Source organism: Natrix helvetica, assembly GCF_964273705.1.
Source record: "Natrix helvetica genome assembly, chromosome: Z".
NCBI lineage: Eukaryota > Metazoa > Chordata > Lepidosauria > Squamata > Natricidae > Natrix > Natrix helvetica.
In genome coordinates, this window is record NC_138554.1 from 25,079,664 (window position 1) to 25,091,937 (window position 12,274).

The 12,274-nt window shown below is 47.0% G+C and overlaps 1 long non-coding RNA gene across 1 annotated transcript; it reads right to left on the reverse strand.

Annotated features, from left to right (window-relative positions):
• Positions 1–20: 20 nt before the first annotated feature.
• LOC309381221 lies at positions 21–11,267 on the reverse strand. Its single transcript, XR_014173524.1, has 3 exons — positions 11,172–11,267; positions 11,013–11,048; positions 21–136 (listed from the first exon to the last, which is right to left on the reverse strand). It is a non-coding gene; the product is annotated as an uncharacterized lncRNA (long non-coding RNA).
• Between the last annotated feature and the right edge of the window lie 1,007 nt (positions 11,268–12,274).

Below are 12,274 nucleotides of genomic sequence, written 5' to 3' on the forward strand. Positions count from 1 at the left end.
AGTACGCCTGTATATCTGAAGAGATAGAATTTTCCATGAAAATCATCCTGGCTCTTGCAGAAGATGGTGACATCTTTTCCCAAAGTAACCATCCCACTGAAGTTGGTAGATATCAAAGGTGTGGGAAGAGTTTGACCTGGACAAGAGAAAAAATAATAATAAATATGGATCAAATATGGAAGGTGGAGCATCTGTTTATCCTCAGAAATGGAACAACTAAAGGCAAAATCAGGACTCTTTCTGTGTTTGGAAGCAGTATTTTTCTTAACAAAGAGTGGCCCATACTTTTTGGAAGAAATGATTTCCAACAGGAGCACTTAACCAGAAAATACATCTGCAATAATATCTATTTTGTGGCCATATATTTCCATTTTTATGCATTCAGATTTTTGATACCATTGATGATACACTGCAATAGTGTTCAGCAAATAGGTGGATGGTGTGTTTGAGCCTAAAAAGTAAAAACAGGGAAGATCTTACTCCATATAGTTTATTCAATGTTTTATATTTCACATATAAAAAGGAATGTGCCTCGAGCAGCTGCTTTATCTTGTCTCTGGAGAAGCAGCATTGCCTTGATGACTGGCATTTATCACTTTTTTCGGCCTGAGTTTCCCATAACATCTTCACACCCCGGGATTGGCTCAGTCATGTATTGGACTTTGAGAGGGGCTCTATCTGCGAAGGTTTAATCTAACGTTTCAAGAGGGAAAAGTTACTTCCTGCCTACATCTCTTGCTGTCACAATCTTCCAATAAAAGTTTCCCTTTGGAATGGCTTTCTTTTCAAGAGTTCTGCTTTCTGGAAAGGCAGGACCTTACATTAGTCCAAAAGGGTCAACCCAGAGAGGCAACAGCCCTACCATGGGGACCCATGCACACAAAATTGTGTCTTTTGCACACAAAAGACTCTAGAAAGAGTGCAGAGAAGAGCAACAAAGATGATTAGGGGGCTGGAGAGTAAAACATATGAAGAACGGTTGCAGGAACTGGGTATGTTTAGCTTAAGAGAAAGAAGGACTAGGGGAGACATGTTAGCATTGTTCCAATATCTCAGGGGTTGCCACAAAGAAGAGGGAGTCAAACTGTTCTCCAAGGCACCTGAGGGTAGAACAAGAAGCAATGGGTGGAAACTAATCAAGGAGAGAAGCAACTTAGAACTGAGGAGAAATTTCCTGACAGTTAGAACAATTAATCATTGGAACAACTTGCCTCCAGAAGTTGTGAATGCCCCAACACTGGAAGTCTTTAAGAAGATGTTGGATATCCATCTGTCTGAAATGGTATAGGGTTTCCTGCCTAGGCAGGGGGTTGGACTAGAAGACCTCCAAGGTCCCTTCCAACTCTACTATTGTATTGTATTAAAATCCAGGGCGGCAATCAAGAAGATGCTGAATGCTGGGGAGAAACCTCCACCAAAACCCAGCAGGAGGAGGTCTTCAGTGCCTGGGCTGAGGAGGACATCACCTCAAGCAGCTCTACAAAACCAAGGTGGTCCGTTAGTGTCAGGAAGAAGGGAGGGTGGGATGGCAGAATCAAGAAAGTCAGTGGTGGGATTCAAATATTTCAGTACTGCTTCTGTGGGCGTGGTTTGCTGGGTGTAGCTATGTGGTCATGTCACTGGGTGATCATGGCCATGTTGTCATGTGACTGGATGGCCCTGGCTAATTTAACAGTTGATTTTGCCAATTTAGCAGTCCATTAAACAAAACGCTACAGCCCCCTTTTCTATTCTTCTTTTTAATACTGCATGAAGTTTTTGCTCTAGGGTTTTGTTTTTTTTACTAGGGGGGGAGAGGTTGGCAATTCCTAGGGATTTCTGGGAATTTCTCCTCTGTGATAGAGGCACCAAAATAAACAAGATGATATAAGGACTCCTGTTGAAGCAGGGCATTGGACTAGATGATCTCTGATGTTCCTTCCAGCTCTGGATTGCTGTGCTGTTTCAAAGCATCCTCTAAAGCTGCATATAGTGCCAGAGTTTGTACTCCTTCCTTTATCTCCTTGTTTTCTCCCTCCCTCCCTCCATATCACATTTATTTTCCCCTTCCTCTGTCCTTCCCTTTCTTTCTTTCTTTCTTTCTTTCTTTCTTTCTTTCTTTCTTTCTCTCTTTTTCTTTTCTCTTTCTTTCTCTTTCTTTCTCCATATCCTCCTTCCCTCCTTCTTTCCTTCCTTCCTTCTTTTCTCCATTCCCTTTCTTTCTCCCTTTTTTTTCCTTTTTCTTTCTTTCTCCCCTCTATTAGATGTCAGCAAGTGTATGGCTTTGATAGATACGGATTGTATGCAGTGCCTCATGAGTGCTGCAGTTGCTGAGAGTTTAGGAGTGCTCCTTCATGCATTAGTCCTTTCCATAAGGTTTGAACAAATGGATGGTTCATTGTTGGAGGCACAGCTGGATACCCAAGTTACTGAACAAGTAATCCTTGAGATAGGGGACCATTGCGAAAAAATATGATTTGTAGTGGTTCCAAATATAACAGAGGAGTTAGTGCTTGTTTTGGCTTGGTTGAAACAGGCCTGGGGGGAGAGGTAACTATGGCAACACTGGGAGCTAGGAAAGACCTTGGCTATCTCACAGAATATCTGGATTTAAAAGATGTCTTCAGTCCCCATCGTCCCACTGATTATGGGATAGAAATTTGTCCTGAAGCGGTTCTACCAAAACCTAGAATGTATTCCATGGTGCAAAAGCTCAAGGAGATGAGGCCTTACATTGACAAAAATTTTAAACGGCGGTTTATTCAACCTGCTAGATCAAGAATAGTGGCCCCAGTCCTGTTTCAGGAGAAGGATGCAAGCCTTTGTCTATGTGTAGACTTTAGGGGTCTTAACGCACTGTGCGTGGAGCATCTCTATCCACGTCCTTTGAGGACGGATATGATGGCCCGATTGGCCGAAGGGTGAGTTTTACCAAGTTGGATTTGAGGGAAGTGTATTACAGGGTAAGAGTGAAAGCTGGGAATGCATGGAGGCCGTGTTCAATTGTCCCCTAGATAACAGGTTACCAATTTCAGGTAATTTCCTTCGACTTACAAAGTGCTGTTGAGGTGTTCATGCTGCTGCTTAACCAGGTATTGCCTGGACACCTCTACAATGGAGATTTGGCTGTTTGGATAAATGTTCTAAAACAATATCATAATATCCGGTCCTCTGGTCATTTTGGGTTTGTAAAAACCCTTCATCCTGTTAATCATTAGTTTTGGTAGCCACAGGTAGAAAAAGACGTAAAGGATTATGTACAAAGTTGTACGATGTGTGCAACTATGAAGATTCATCCTGAGAAACCAGTTGGTCTGTTACAAGCAGTGACCGATCCGGTAAGATTATGGGACCAGATTGCAATGGACCTTATCGTACGTTTACCAGAAAGTAAGGGTCATAATGTGATTTGGACCATTATAGATCAATTTTCGAAACAGGCGCAGGTCTCCCTTCTGTTAAAAAGTTAGCTACACTCTTTATAAAACATATATATTGCCTGCATAGCAGCCCACAGAGAGTTATATCGGATCATGGAGTCCAATTTACCACCCGATTTTGGAAATAATTTCTGACCAGAGTAGGATCAAGCCAAGGTTTAAATTCCATATTTCACCTGGCAACCAATGGGAATGCAGAAAGAGCAAATGCTATGGTTGAGTGATACTTATTTTGCTACATACAATATCAGCAAGATGAGTGTGCAGATCTCTTTCCCTATGCTGAAGTAGCTTATAATAATGCTGTCCATGGCAGCATGGGGCTCACCCCAGTTCAGGTAGTTACAGGTAAAGAATTCATTCCAATACCTGAGTGTCCTAGAATGCCACCAGAGGATATAGGAGACCAAAAGTGAGCTGAGCAAACACAGCAAATGTGGATGAAAATGCAAAATGCCTTACAGCAATCAGTTGCAAAAAACAAGCAAACAAAAAACATAGAATGCAAGATCCCTTCCATGTAGGACAACTGGTATATCTATCAACAAAATATATAAAGCTCGATTTGCCTTGCAAAAAGTTAGGCCCTAAATATATTGGCCAATTCCCCATAAAGCAGATTATTAATCCCATAACAGTATGATTAAAGTTGCCAAAATTGTTAGGTAAGACCCATCAGGTCTTTCATTGTAGCCTTCTACAAACCATCTAAAACAAGCACCAGTTGTACAGCCCAGTCCTATTGTCGATGGGGTGGTGGTGACCATTATGAAGTAGAATAAATCTTGAATGTCCGGGTGTGTGGGGGACACCTGCAATATCTGATACTGTGGAAAGGCTACCCTCTCTCTGAGGCAACATGGGTGCCTAGTTATGATGTTAATGCCCCACGATTGGTTACAAGATTCCAACACAGGTATCCACAGAAGCCATCTACCCCTACTCACTGTTGTCTTTCGCGACATCTGAGGCTGCCACATGGGTACTCTGGGATCTACCATCATCCGGCTAAACTTTGTTGTCCCTGCTGGAGCCCCTGGACTGCTGGAGCCTCACTGGAGCCTCACCTGTCTCTGTTCGGCTTGGCGTTAGAACTCAGCCAAACAGCTGAGGCAATGGCTGCTATTATCAGCAAGCCAGGAAGCATGACTCAATGTAATCAAGGCTTACAGAGGTAGCAATTATCGATGGGGGCATGTTAAACTGCCGAAATGAAACTTATCTTTAATAGATGGAGGAACAAACCAGCAGAGAGGGGGTTGTTTGGGAAGACTTTGACTATATGCATTCCAGTAGGACACTGGTGATGGGCTCAGGGGGAGGGAAAGTGGAAATGTGGGATTGGCCACTGGATGCTAGGTGGGGCTCTAGAGGTTGGCTTATAAGGTGGAGGAGAGCACAGAACAGCAGCTCCAACAATTATTCCTTTTTTAAAAGAATTTGGTGATCAGTTAGTACCGGTGTGATAAAGAAGTATTTAAACCAGGATTGGTGTTTTGTTTTTTTATTGTTTCATCAGAACCTTGACATTAGAGGGGAAAGATCGGGCTTTGCTTTTCAGCCAGGAGATTGTTTGGCAAAGAAGAAGGGGATAAAATGAGATGCTGTCACTTTAAATTGAAAAGCCAAGAAGCAACTGCTCAGAAGAAGATTTTAAATCGCAGAAGTGAAGTGACTGCCTGTCCTGGCCAGCAGCTCTGCTCCCCTTCCTCTTCCAGGTTCTGGTGCACCCCTCACCCCCAGTGGTGGTGGTTCTCTTGCTGCCACTTCCCTGGTGGTGGCAGGAGCAGCCAGCAAATGCTACCCTGTGTACCAGAGCCAGCTGGTCACTCCTGCCCTTCCCCCTTTAGTTGCTGCCGCCACCACTGCTGCTCTTTTGGGGTGGCGGGGCTGCCACTAGGCCTCACAGAAGAGCCGGCCAGGTGCTTTGGACTGCTGATGTGCCCACAGATTGGAGGGCTGAGGCTGTGCAAGAAGCCCACTTGGGCGGGGAGGGAGGGAGGCCCTGCCATGCCCGTCCCCGCTGCCACCACCCACTCACCCCCTGTGTTTCTCACATTGCTGCTTCCCTGGCGACTGCAAGAGCAGCAGGCTGGGCAGCTTGCCATCCAACCAGCAAATGCTGTTCTGCTGCCCTGTGCAGCTCAGCTGGCCAGTCACTCCTGCCCTTCCCCTTGTAGCTGCGGCTGCTGCTGCCTCTGCTACTGCTCTTCTGGGGTGGCGGGACTACGCAGGAGGAATTCCAGAGATAGCGTGCTGCCTGGGAATCAGTAAGAGGCGTATGACCAGGAAGTGGTTATGCTTCCTTGGCAGAAGTGGCAGGAGCGGGGCTATGCAAGGTCCAGCTTGCTCCCCTGGGGCACCTGAACCAGTCAGGTACTCTGCAATGTCGATGTGCTGCAGGCTGGAGAGCTGGGGCTGCACAAGAAGCCCTCTCAGGGGAGGGAGGAAAGCCCCATCCTGCCTGACAGTTCTGATCCCCTAGGAAGCAACCACTGGGATCCTCTCTCTTTTGGTCTTTGCATGCGCATACATGCCATAAACCAGAAAACCAAGTGGCCAACGATTACCAGGACAGTCCGGACAACAGGAAGCGAGCATTATTCCTGACCTACTGTGGCACCAAGATCTACAAAATGGCACAGATGCTGATTGCCCCAGCAGATGTGGAGACCGTTGCCTGGGCCACCCTGCAATGCACCCTGGAACACCACTATGCACCAGCCACCACCCCCATCATCAGCCGGAATGAGTTTTACCACTGGCTCCAATGAGAGGCAGAAACCGTCAATGGTTTTGTGGCCAACCTCCAAGAGATCGCTACCAGGTACTAATTCATAAATCCCTAAGAGATGATGAAGGTCCAGATCATCCTGGAGATGAGAGACCTCTCTTTACAAAAGAAACTGTTGATATGGAGAGGAGTCTCATTCAAGGATGTTATCAAGGAGGCCAGGGCTGTGGAATCATTAAACAACTTCGTGACAAACATGTGGAAGACCAGCTGGGTGCACCACACATACCGGGAGCCCAACTGGTCAATTGAGTACGATGATGACTGGGACGATGCAGACGACTCCATCCACTGTGTGTACCCAGAAAGGCAGCAGAACCCCAGGAACACAGAGAGCAGGCAACCACGTTGCCCGAGCTGCATGGGTTTCCACACAAGGGCAGCTTGCCATTCTGGGACACGACATGCCATCAATGCCAGAAAAAGGGCCACATTGCCGAAGCCTGCAAAGTGCCCCAACCCATTCCCTTTCAGCCAAAGCCTATAGCCCCCTCAGGAAGACCAGGGAACCCAAGAGCTGGCCAACAACGGAGCAGATGAAGAGAGGACCAATACCAAGCTCCCAGAGAAATCCATCACACAACCGTGGGACACACAGATGCATATGAGCAGGAGAAATACCACACAGTCGTGACCATTGAAGAAGAACCATGCAAAATGGAGCTGGACACAGGCTCGTATTTCACAATAGTATCCTGGCAAACAATCAAGAAGTTGAACCCAGCCACAAGCAGGAAGTTCCTAAAGCCGCCAAATGTCCGCCTGAATGACTATCAAGGGAACCGGATAGAGGTACTAGGCAGAATGGAGGTCAAAGTAATGTTCCATGAGTTCCAGGGCCGGATGCCACTCACGGTCATTGGGAGCCATCGGCCATCACTGCTGGGAGTAGAATGGTTTAAACCCCTGGGCCTAGACATCACCAGACTGTACCGCATAACGACCCATGAACTGGACCAGCTGTTGGTGGAGTTCGCAGATGTCTTCGGCATGGGCCTAGGTAAATATATGGGGAAACCCATTTCATTTAACCTAGACCCCCATGTAACTCCCATCAGGCTCAAACCCCAAAGGGTACCATTTGCTTTTGCAGCCCAAGATCGAGGAACAATTAGACAAGCTCATTGCCTAGGGAATCCTTGTGCCAACCAACCACATGATGTGGGAGACCCCCATAGTAACCCCCGTGAAGCCAGATGGGTCCGATTACAAGTGTACACTGAACAAGGCCCTCCAGCAGAATGCGTACCCAGTGCCAGTGGTGCAACATCTGTTGCATTTCCTAGGAAGCAGAAAGGTATTTGCCAAGCTGGACCTTGCCCAGGCGTATCAGCAGCTGCTGGTAGATGAAGCCACCGCTGAAGCACAAACCCTAGTGACTCACAGGGGGGCATTTAAATGGACTAGGTTGTAGTTTGGGGTCAGCGTAGCCCCAGGACTTTTCCAGTGCCTAATGAAGTGGCTACGGCATTGGATCCCAGGGGTGGTGCCATACTTCGATGATGTTTTTATATCAGGAGAGTCAATAGGCCAGTTGATGGAATGCATGCACGAGATCTTGGGGAGATTCCAGGAAAAAGGACTCAAAGTAAACCCTAATAAATGCAAAATCAAAATAAGGCAGGTAGGTACCTAATAGATGAGTCCAGCATCCACCCGACTGACAGCAAGGTGAAAGCCATTAAGAACACCCCCACCCCGAAGAATAAGGCAGAACTGCAAGCCTTCTTGGGACTGTTAAATTTCTACAGCATTTTTTACACCCGAAGGCCACCGTTGCTGAGCCACTCCACAACCTCCTGGGGAAGACAATGCCGTGGACCTGGGGACGGAGGGAAGACCAAGTGTTCGCAGCAGTTAAAGACTTCCTCTGATTCTTCAGCGTCCTGATTCAATACAACCACACATTGCCGGTCCAGATCACCTGTGATGCTTCCCCTTTCGGAGTTGAGGCATTCCTCAACCACCACCTACCAGACAGAACGGAAGCACCAATAGCATATTATTCAAAGACCTTGTCACTGGCTGAGCGCAACTACAGCCAAATTGATAAAGAGGTCTTGGCCGTGGTGGCAGGAATCAAGCGGTTCCAAAAGTACATAAGGCATTTTGATCTGGTCATCGACCATAAGCTCCTATTAGGACTCCTCGCCGGCAACCAACAGATCCCTCCATACATGCCCCCGAGAATGACCAGATGGGCCATTTTCCTCACTGTGTACAACTACGAGCTGATCCACCAACCCGGCAAAAACATCAGCCACGCCGATGCTCTCAGCTGCTGCCTGCTGCCAGAACTAGCGGAAGACCCCACACCCACCGCCCAAGTACTGCTGATTAACATCGACCCAGCCAGCCCAGTAACTGCCAGAGACATTGCCGAATACACCCCAAAGGACAAAATATTACGGAAAGTTCTGAACTGGGTGTTGAGGGGGTGGCCACAGGAGAGACTGGGGGAGGAGTTCCAGAGTTACCACAGCAAGCAAACTGAACTGACAACCATAAAAGGCTGTGTGCTGTGGGGAGAAAGGGTTATCGTTCCCCAAAAGCTTCGGAGGCAAGCCATGGAAGCGTTACACGTGGGGCACCCCGGGATTGTGAGAATGAAGGCAATAGCCCAGAGCTACATCTGGTGGCCCCAGATGGACAAGGACATTACCAAGTGGGTAGCCACATGCAAAGCCTGTCAGGAAACGCGACCAGCTCCACCAAGGGCACCCACTCATGAATGGGAAGCGGTCAAGGGACCATGGTCCCACATACACATTGACTTTGCAGGGACTACCTTCCTGAGATCCCTCTGGATTCCTCATGGCCCAAGCGGGCATTCAACATACAGGACCGGGTATTCTCACACAACTATGTGGGGTACCCAACCTGGCTGGCAGGCCGAGTCATGGCTGTCACCGGTCCCAAGTCATACCGCATTGAGTTGGAGCACGGGTGAATCTGGAGGAGGCATATTGACCAACTCAGACACCACCTGGGGGACACTGAGCTGAGGAACCAGGGCGACTGAACTGCGACCAGAGGGCCAGAGCAACCCTCGCAGAACCTGAGGTCTCCACCCCAAGGAGCACGCTCAACCGCTGGCCGGGAAGCAGACAAGCGGGAACCAGGCCTACCCAGTGGCCCAACAGGAGAACTACATGCTAACCCGTGCCGCGACTTCTTATCTGGGATCAAGGAGGTCCGGCAGGAAGCAACGGTCTCGGAAGCCGAAGGAACCAGGCAGGAACTCGACGCGCGGGCCGAGGAGCTCCAGAAGGTTCCTTCCCTGGCAGCTGGAGGAACAGCAGATTCGACCACTGCAGCCGAGATCCCAGGGACAAGTGAACTGTGCAGGTCCAGTCGGAAGCTGGCATGCCCCGCCTACCTGGAGGATTACGTCACATACGTAGGCAGAGGATTGAACACTGTTCATTCTAGGAGGGGAGGGATGTTACGTATGGACGGATATCAGAAATCTACATCAGTTTTCATGCTTGCCGCAGATTGGCTAGAATCTACAGATTGGCTAGAATTCCCCAACCGCAGGGAATTTAAACTGATGTTTAAATGCACAGGTATGCACAGGTACAGTATAGATGATACCTTGCTCAGTAGTAGTAACTGTGAAAGGGATCTTGGAGTCCTAGTGGACAACCATTTAAATATGGGCCAGCAATGTGCAGCAACTTCCAAAAAAGCCAACACAGTTCTAGGCTACATAAACAGAGGGATAGAATCAAAATCACGTGAAGGCATTTTGATAAAGTATCACCACCTTATAATGCCTTGGTAAGGCCACACTTGGAATACTGCATTCAGTTCTGGTCGCCACGATGTAAAAAAGATGTGGAGACTCTAGAAAAAGTGCAGAGAAGAGCAACAAAAATGATTGGGGGACTGGAGACTAAACCATATGAAGAACGGTTGCAGGAACTGGGTATGTCTAGCTTAAGAGAAAGAAGGACTAGGGGAGACATGATAGCAGTGTTCCAATATCTCAGGGGTTGCCACAAAGAAGAGGGAGTCAAACTATTCTCCAAGGCACCTGAGGGTAGAACAAGAAGCAATGGGTGGAAACTAATCAAGGAGAGAAGCAGCTTAGAGCTGAGGAGAAACTTCCTGACAGTTAGAACAATTAATCAGTGGAACAGCTTGCCTCCAGAAGTTGTGAATGCCCCAACATTGGAAGTCTTTAAGAAGATGTTGGATAGCCATTTGTCTGGAACGGTATAGGGTTTCCTGCCTAGGCAGGGGGTTGGACTAGAAGACCTCCAAGGTCCCTTCCAACTCTACTATTGTATTGTATTGTATTGATGTCATTGGCTGGCTGGTCTGCCTGGAGCTCCTTAAAGGGCGAGCTCTGGCAGCCCAGCCGGCAGAACGCAGTCACATTTTGCTGGAAATAAAAAGTGCTAAAATCACTAGCGACTCTCGCCTGCTGCATTCACGCCGATCTAACAGTCAGCGTATAAATTAAATGAATAAATTTCCAAGAAAAAAGGTGTTCTCAGATTCTGAAAAGCAAGGGATTCCTCCCAAATTTCACTGTAGAAGAGACTTTTGAAATAAATACTACACCTTGAGTGACTCTTGTAGTCAATGTCTGGGATAAAAAATATTCATCAGTGGAAATGATTGCTTATTGGAATGCTTACATTGTGCTTCTGTCTACGCTCAAATTCTCCAGGTGCAAATAATTATTTCAGATGGTCCATAAGCATCCAGAAAGTCACCCCCAGAACCTCCCAGCTTTTTTGGGAAAGGAGGGCAAGACATAAACACACACACCCAATTTATTGACTCACCTCTAGAAATCCAACACTGCCTGGCCAACCACCACCCTGGAAAAAAGATCAGGCCATGAGAGGCACAGCAACCAAGAAATTGGAAGCAATGTAGAGTCCCCCCTCCCCTCTATCAAATAGCATATATGATTCTCTTTCCCTTCCATGACAGATACCAACCAAAGAAGAAGACATTGAGGGATAGCTTCATCTTCAAAGTTGCCTCAGCCCTACAGGCAGGATAGTCTTCTCAGCTCTTCTCATGTGCAGAAAAAGGTCCCCACTGAGGATTTGTACCTCCTAACACATAACACGGACTATGTAGATAATAGCGTCCAATCATGACCTCTGTGCAATCTCACTTTGGTGTTGTCAACAGTCAACAGGCCATGTCATCTGCAAAACCACATCCCATTTTTCTATTGCAAAAGAAGCATGAAATATACCAAGGGGAAGGAATGGGCATACATACACTCATAGTTGTGAGATTCTCCAAGATGAGCCTGGATATATTAATGATTTTTAGGGGCATCAAGAGCTTTAGTTTTTCACGAAAAGGATTGCAGCTTCTGGGATGCAGAGCATCTGGCTTTGTCTCCTCCTTCTTGAAACCTCCTCGGGACTGATTCCAAGGTGGGTGGGATGCTGGTAAGTTTTTTTTATTTATTTATTTATTTATTTATTTATTATTCATGCTTCTAGACCGCCCCCTCTCCCAAAAAGGGACTCGGGGCGGTGTACAGTCCATGCCAAATATATCAAAATACAATAAAAATTGAATATGTACAGTTGGAATGGAGGAGGTTAAAAATGGAATTAAAAGAACTGTACAAAGCAATATATATAAATATAGGATTTTGAACCCCTAAAACACACACAATAAGTTAAAAACAATACCCCTAAAATAACCAGTTAATACATTTGCCAGGAGGGACAGTTGTAATTATGCCAGGCCTGCTAATCGGAACAGGTGAGTCTTCAATTTTTGCCGGAAGGAGCGGAGGTCAGTAGTGGTTCTAATGTCGGGGGGGAGGTCATTCCAGAGGGTTGGGCCCATCACAGAGAAGGCCCTACTCCTTGGTGTCGCCCGTTGGCATTGCCTAGTGGACGGCACCAGGAGAAGTCCCTCTCTGTGTGAGCGAATTGGCCGCAGTTAAACACCCACCTTGGGGGACGATGGCTTATTCTGTAAAAAGAATCATGAAAGATTGTGCAAAGCATGTAGAAGCTTCCAAACTTGCTTTATAAAAAGAAAACCAATCATTATTATAGCCCTAAGTGAC